An 8,442-nucleotide genomic window follows, 5' to 3' on the forward strand; every position below is an offset into this window, starting at 1 on the left:
GAATAGAAAACAGTAGTACTTTGCATTAATTCATGAATAACAGCAGAAATCCACACCTTAATCTATGGTGTGTATAAACTCCACCGTTGAAATTACAAAAGTGATAATGGTGATCATTGGCTTCGGCCCCAGAGAGGGAACCAGAAGAACCAAGATGATCCAAAGATGAAAATACAATAGCAAAAGGTCCTATTCATAGAAAACTAGTAGCCTAGGGTTACAGAAATAGGTAATTAATGCAGAAATCTTCTTCCGGGCCGACTTGGTGTGTGCTTGGGCTGAGCATTGAAGCTTTCACGTGTAGAGACTTTTCTTGGAGTTAAACGCCAGCTTTTGTGCCAGTTTGGGCGTTTAACTCCAGCTTTTAAGCCAGTTCTGGCGTTTTGACGCCAGAATTTTTATGCTGATTTGGAATGCCAGTTTGGGCCATCAAATCTCGAACAAAGTATGGACTATTATATATTGCTGAAAAGCCCAGAATGTCTACTTTCCAAGGCAATTGAGAGTGCGCCAATTGGGCTTCTGTAGCTCTAGAAAATCTACCTCGAGTGCAGGGATGTCAGAATCCAACAGCATCTGCAGTCCTTTTTCAGCCTCTGAATCAGATTTTTGCTCAGGTTCCTCAATTTCAGCCAGAAAATACCTGAAATCATAGAAAAACACACAAACTCATAGTAAAGTCCAGAAATGTGATTTTTATTTAAAAACTAATAAAAATATAATAAAAATTAACTAAAATATACTAAAAACATACTAAAAACAATGCCAAAAAGCGTATAAATTATCCACTCATTAGTGGTTGGAGTTCAACGCTAGGTATGGGTTTCTTTTGGGGCGTTGAATGCCAGCTAGGAGGTAGCTCCTTGGCGTTCAACACCCAAAATGGGCAGGATCCTTCGAAGAAAAGTATAGACCATTATATATTGCTGGAAAGCTATGAAAGTTAGCTTTCTAAAGCCATTAAGAATGCATCATTTAAACCTCTGTAGCTCCAAAAATGCTCGTTCGAGTGCACAGAGGTTAGAATCTGACAGCATCTGCTACGCTTTTCCTTGCCTCTGAATCGGACTTTGCCAAAACTCCTCATTTTTATCATAAAACACACAAACTTAAAGTAGAATCTAAAAATGTGAATTTTGCACAAAAACCTATGAAAATATAATAAAACTTAAACAAAACATAACAAAAACTATATGAAAATGATGCGAAAAAGCATATAAAATATCCGCTCATCACTTGGTGGCTTCAAATCTTCATTAATTACGATTATTTATCGGGTCCAGGGCTGTTGTAGGCATTCGATGCCACTTTGGTTGCATTTGGCACTAAACGCCAATGTCATGGCATTTAGCTCTAGACGCGGTTTGGTGCTAAACGCCAATGTCATGGCTTTTAGCTCCATGATGCCATAGACAAAGTATAGACTATTATATATAGTTGGAAAGCTTTGGAAGTTAGCTTTCTAATTCCACTAGTACCACATCAATTTGATCTCTATAGCTCAAGTTATGCTCGTTGGAGTGTGAAGAGGTCAAGATTAAAAGTATCTACGAATTCTCTTTGCACTTGTCTTTAATTCTTGGTTCCTCATTGTTCTTTTGCTTCTCTTCTCTAGCCATTTTGCTTATGAACAATTCAACACAATTGGTTATAATATCTCAAGGCCTCTGTCCAGATTAGATTATAGAAAAAATCATTGAAGCAAGCTTATTTACTTTCCTTTCACAATTTATTTTCGTTGGGTGCTTTGCACCTTGAGGCTAGGCGTGACTCTAAATATTTTGTCTCAACCTTTGCTCGATACATAAACACCACAAGCACTTGATTAGGGAGCTCTTTGAGCTTACCATGTCCTTTTAACATTTCCCATCATTAGTGCTAAGATCCTTTGGCTTTCTCTTCTTTTGGGGGAGGGTGCCTTGCACCTTGAGCCTAGCCGTGACTCTAAATGCTTTGTTTTCAAGTTTTTGCTTGATACATAAGTACCACAAGTACTTCACTAGGATGCTCTTTGAGCTTATTTTTCTTTCAATATCCTTAGTCAGTGGTACTTAGAGCCTTTGGCTTCTTTTTCAACTCCTTTTTTTTGCTCTATTTTTTTTCATTACATGTTACTCCTTCAAGGCTTTGTCAAGTGTAAAGATCCCATAATAGTCCTCTATACTAAGGCCTCTAGCAATTTGGCTCACCTTGTGTTGAACATTCATTGTTAGTTTGGCATTCCAAACTCACATTGTCATGCTCTTTATGATCAATCCCTTTTTTTTTGTTCTTTCTTGGCAGATGATCCTTCTTCGCATTTAAGAGTAAGCACAATTATAATTATGATGTTCTGATGGACAAGTAATGATATGCACTTAACTGAGTAATAGGAATTCTAAATGCATTATATAAGATAGAACAAGATAACATACGCATATAATTAAAAAGGAAGGAAACAAATAGAAGTCAACAACCTTAGTTCTCTTTGCCGTCATCTTCCTCATTTTCCTCTTCATTATCCTTTTAGGCCATAAAGTGTATAGCCTCCAACACTAAACTTAGAATGATTGCTTGTCCTAAAGAGACAAAGAAAAATAGTGTTGGGGGAGAAGACTTCAATTCAAATGTGGGTGGGGCATTCAGATTTTTTCTCCCAAAAGCTTACATGCATAGATTTAAAGGGATTTGTATGGCTTCCTCCTTTATTATTGGAATGTGCAAGCATGGAATGTACATGACTTCCTCCTTTGTTGTGCATCTTCCAACTTTGTTTGTGCATCTTTCTCTTCTTCCATGTGTGAGGGTGGAGAGTTCTCTAATTCACTAGAGTACGAACTCCTTTGATTAATTTCCTCTCTTTCTTCTGTAGGATCTTTCATTGTATCTCTTGGGAAGGAATTTGCTTGTTTCTCTGTCAGGTGCTTAGTAATCAACTCCATATGTTTCTCTATATTTTTTACACTCATTTTTATATCATGTATGCAAGTTTGAGTAGTATTTCTTAATTCTTTCATGGCAAGCTCAAAATCTTATGGTTTTTGATATGAATAAGGAGATGGTTCTTGATATGAATAAAAAGATGAGAATCATTGATATGAATACAAAGATGGAGGTTCTTGATATGAATAAGGAGATAATGGCTCTTAATATGAATAGAAAGTGATGGTTCTTGGTATGAGTAAGGAGATGATGGTTCTTGATAGATGGAATATAAAGCACTGTAGTTTCCTTGGAAGATGGAGGAGTTTGGTTTTGGTTTTGTTGTCTATGGTGTGGTGCTTGGTACTTGGTGTAGTTGTTTTGGTTTTGGTTGGGGTGGCCTTGGTTGGCTTGGTAGTTGGTGTTGTTATGGTGGTATTGGGATGAAGATTGGCTGTTGTTGTAGGGAGAAGAAGAGTTGTTCCATCTTTGGTTATGATTGCTTCCTTGTGAATTATCCCTCCACCGTTGATGTTGATTACCACATTGATGGTAATTGTTTTGGCCTTGAGAAGGGTAAGGTGGACGGTTGTTGTAATTCACATTGGATACTACAAGAGCATGTTCCTCTTGAATTTGATGGCATTGATCGGTGTAATGTGTAATGCTGGAGCACAAACCACAAATCCTAGGAGGACCTTCAAGTTGAGCAACCGGCGGTGGGGCTTGGATGGCTTGGATGGAGTAGTATTCCTTTTGATCCTTTTGTATTTGGGTAAGGATGGTAGTCATGTCCCCAAGTGCTTTGGTTAGACTTGACTCGGAAGGAGATGGTTCTACCACACTCTTGAGAGGATTACTTCTGACCCTTGTGTGTTGTGTAGCCTCGGCAACATCCTTTATCAAATTCCAAGCTTCTCCCTCCGTCTTGTTTTTTGATTCGGTATGTTCCTCAAGAGAGGCCGAAGTACTAGGTGTATAGTCCAACCGCCGTCTAGCTTGCCGAGTGTGTAACAAAGTTCTTTCAATCTTGGGATCAAATTTGGCTAAGCTAGAATTCGGTTGAGACTGAGTCATCAAACTTGAGAGTCATAGCACAAATATAAAAGAAATCTAAACTATAGCTAAGTATTGGAAGCAATTAAAATATCTACAATATTCACATATTCACATAACCAATATCAAGGCATATGTTGCAATCATTCCCCAGCAATGGCGCCAAAAATTTGATTGTTATCTCCAAGGGTGTATTGGTAAAGATTTTCCTCGATAAAACTGCGTTGCAAGTATAGCTCTACCAACAACAATCCTCGGGCATCAAATTTAGAAGAGGGATTTGGTTGTCACAAGTTCAACCCCGATAAAAATAACCGAAGTATTCAAACCTCGGGTCGTCTCACAAGGAATGGGCAAATATGTGCTTCAACATTGGTTAGAAATCTGGGGTTGTGAGTTATGAGCATGAAAATAAATGGGAATCTTAACAAGAAAGTAATCTTAGATTGCAAGAAGCTAATTCAATTAACTAAGCAAGACATGAGTAATTTCAAACTAACAAAGTAACATCCAATATGATTCTATTCTAATCTAAACAAGTAACTATAACTAAAGCAAGTTTCATCATGGGGCAATATTAGGAAGTGAACACAAAACCATGCATTTCTTGTGAATAAGTGTGAGAAATATTGACAAAACCCCCCAAATGCTACACGATATAAACCATAAAATTGGGGTTTATCAAATCTCCCCACACTTAAACCAAGCATGTCCTCATGCTTAAAATAAAATGACCAAAGATTGTGGTGAGAAAGGGTTTATGAAATGCAAACTACCTAAGTGGATGCATGCAACTAATGTAAAATCATCTACCTACTTGGTCAAGAGTAAATCTATCCTCCAAGAATACAATTGAGCATATAGGGTGAAAATAGTATGTAACTCATGAATCCTACCAAATTGAACATCACTAAGGGGTGCATATGACTTGCTAAATGAACGCTTGTGAAAGCCGGAAATAAAGAATTGAGCATCAAACCCTCACCGGAAGTGTATCCGCTCTATTCGATCAAGTGTATAGGGTTCGTCGCTCAATCTTCTCCTAATCATGCTTTCCAGGATTTGTCTTTCCTCTAATCAATCAACAATTACTTAATGCATGCTTACAAGTATCATGAGGTCTTATTCATGGGTTGTAACGGGGCTAGGGTGAAGGTAAGGATGTATATGGCCAAATGAGCTTAAAATTTGAGTCCTTGATTAACCTAAGATCCCACTAGACATATAGAACAACCTATACAACTATAATACATTACCTAGCTACCCTTGAGTTTCACTTTCTTGTATACTCATGCATTCTCTTTAATTCACACCCATATGCATTGTTTTCTTCATTACTTTGTCTTGGGCTTTCTTGGTCCCCTTTGTTGCTTATATATATATATTATTTTTTTTATCCCCTCTTCTTAGGGCCTTGTAAACAAAAGTTTCAATGCATATAGTTCAATCATTCAATGCATGAATATGTTCCCAAATCCTAGAATTTTCAATTACACTACAATTACACACCTATATATCTACCCAAATTTCCCAAGTATACCCTAATTGAATGATACACATCTTAACTTACCTAAGACAATGAGGGACCCAAATTTAGGGACGTTCATGGTTTTTTTGCTTAAGGTTGTTGATGTGCTCTATTTAAGAACAGAGAAGGGTTTATTATGGGCTGAAAATTGGTTAGCAATGGTAGATAAGAGGGTTAAGGCCATTTGGGGAAAAGTGACTATTGAAATGATGGCCTCAATCATGTAAATGCATTCATACATAAAGTAATAGACATATAGAATCAGACAAAGCAAGGATCACAATCATAGAGAGAGAGAGATATGCACACAAGAATGGAAACCTAAGACAATGAGGGACCCAAATTTAGGGACGTTCATGGTTTTTTTGCTTAAGGTTGTTGATGTGCTCTATTTAAGAACAGAGAAGGGTTTATTATGGGCTGAAAATTGGTTAGCAATGGTAGATAAGAGGGTTAAGGCCATTTGGGAAAAGTGACTATTGAAATGATGGCCTCAATAATGTAAATGCATTCATACACAAAGTAATGGACATATAGAATCAGACAAAGCAAGGATCATAATCATAGAGAGAGAGATATGCACACAAGAATGGAATTAATGGTTAGAAGATGTAACCATGCAATAGGCTCAAAACTTTCATGCTTGTGTTCTTAGCTCAATCACTATGTTCCAAAATACATTCTTAAAGCAAGTTTACTGCAAAAATTTTCAAAAATTTGGTAGGGTACCCCAAAGTACAGTTTCTTGGAAAAGAAGTTATTGTCTTGGCCAAGTAACTCTATAGAAACTAACTATCATGCAAGGAGTATTTACAAGCAAAACTAACTACACATGCAATGTACTAACTACTAAGCAAAAGATAAATCCATGGGTATTGAAGGGAAGAGATTGTTACCCATGGAGATCGGTCGAACGACCTCCCCACACTTAGAAATTAGCACGGTCCTCCGTGCCACGAACAATACGCAAAGGGCCATCGGGACCGGAACCGTCACTATCCTCTCCTTCAGAGCTCCCATCACTCGGGTTTGAGGTGGATGTGAATATTTCGGGTTCCTCCATACCAGGGGTAACACAACGCAGAAGCTTCTTGATGTAAGTATATCGGCTTTGATTGCACTGCTCATATCTATCAAGCTTCCGGTGAAGATCTTCTATCCTTTGATGCGTGGATCTTTGCCGTGGTGGTGATGATGAAGTGGAAGGAATAGTAGATGGAAGGGCTATGTCAAGGCTCGGGTTGTTCATGGGAAGATGTAAGTATTTTCCGGTTGGGACCACATCGCCCTTAGCCGGAACTATAATCTTTCTGTCCTTTGCTTCCCAAGGAACACCTGCAGCAGCAACTAAATCAGATACCAATGCTGGAAATGGTAAATTACCCCGGTCGTGGACTTGACTCATCGCTTGCTTGACAAGAAGCAGAATGTTCACCGGCTTCTCTGTGAGAACACACCAAACGAGCAAGGCGAGGTCTGCCGTGAAGGACGACTTGTGGGTGCTAGGTTACATTGTCAAGAGAAACCAAAATGGTTTTCATGCATTCCCTCGAACACTTGGCGTGTAATTATTAAGCAAAGAGTAATTATGAGATACTTAATCAATTCAAAGCCCAAAATGGAACATCAATCATCACATAGACATCACACATTGGCAAAAATAAGAAAAAAAATGACAAAAGATCTATTAAAGCAAACTAATTCAATCCAACATCCATGGAAAAATAAGGAAAAAGGAAAAATAAGCAAACACAAAAAAAAAGCAAGAAACATCATCATGTAAGTAAAAGAGAAGCTAAGTAAAGCAACAAGAAGCATCTAACTAGAAGAAATAATGCCAAGAAAATGAAAGAAAAGAAATGAAAGAAGTGAAACCTTGAGAAGTAGAAGAGAACAAGGTTGAATCTTCTTTTGTGAAGATGAGAAAGAAGATAGGAGAAGTGTAGTGTCACCGGTTGTCGCCGGTGAATGGCCAGAGACAAGGGTGTGGAATGTGGAAGAAGAAGAAGAGGGGTGTGATAGAGGAAGAAGAAAAGGAGAATTAAGAAAGAAAAGGGGGTTGAGAGAAGGAAATAGAACAGGGAGCGAAGTTATAAAACTGATTCGCGCAACCGGCGCGTGCGGGCCAAGTGCGCGTGCGCGTGCGCGTCGGTGAGGGTATTAGCAAGGAACGCGTGCACGGCAGTGGCGCAGACGTGCGAGGGGAGTTATGCCCCTGACACAAGCAAGATCCAATGTATGAGCCTAGGCTTTGACTCATTCTTTGTCAATAAGTACTTTAAAGCTGCATGATCCGTGTATACCACTATCTTTGACCCTAGCAAATAAGATCTAAATTTATCTAAAGCATGAACAATAGCTAAGAGTTCTTTTCCAGTAGTAGTATAGTTGGATTGTGCTGCATCTAGTGTCTTAGAAGAGTAAGCAATCACATAAGGGAGTTTACCATCGCACTGTGCAAGTGCGGCTGACGTTAGGATTTTTGCTGGTAAAGAATTTTATAAAAATAGTCGCGTTGTAGATATAGTTTCTAAACCGACAGAAATCCTTTCGTACAAACGTTTTGGTTGTCACAAGTAACAAACCCCTTTAAAATTGATAACCGAAGTATTCAAACCTCGGGTCGTCTTCTCAAGGAATTGCAGGGAGGTATGTTCTTATTATTGGTTATGAAGATTGTAAATTGGGGTTTTGAAAGTAAGGAGCAAGTAATTTAAATTGTAATTAAAATAAGTAAATGACTGTAAAATAAACTTTTGGTAAGGTATGAGAAATTGGAAGTCCTGTCCTAATTATCCTTATCAATGGTGATGAGAATTGAGTCCTAATCCCACTTAGTTAACCTTTACTAAAGCAAGGGAAGGTCAAGTGGATTGATTAGTCTGATCTTCAGGTTCTAGTCAATTCCTAAGAAAGGACTGGAATTATTGAAGTTCAATTCAATTAGCAAAGATAAC

The sequence above is a fragment of the Arachis ipaensis genome, chromosome B06, assembly GCF_000816755.2.
Source record: "Arachis ipaensis cultivar K30076 chromosome B06, Araip1.1, whole genome shotgun sequence".
Taxonomy (NCBI): domain Eukaryota; kingdom Viridiplantae; phylum Streptophyta; class Magnoliopsida; order Fabales; family Fabaceae; genus Arachis; species Arachis ipaensis.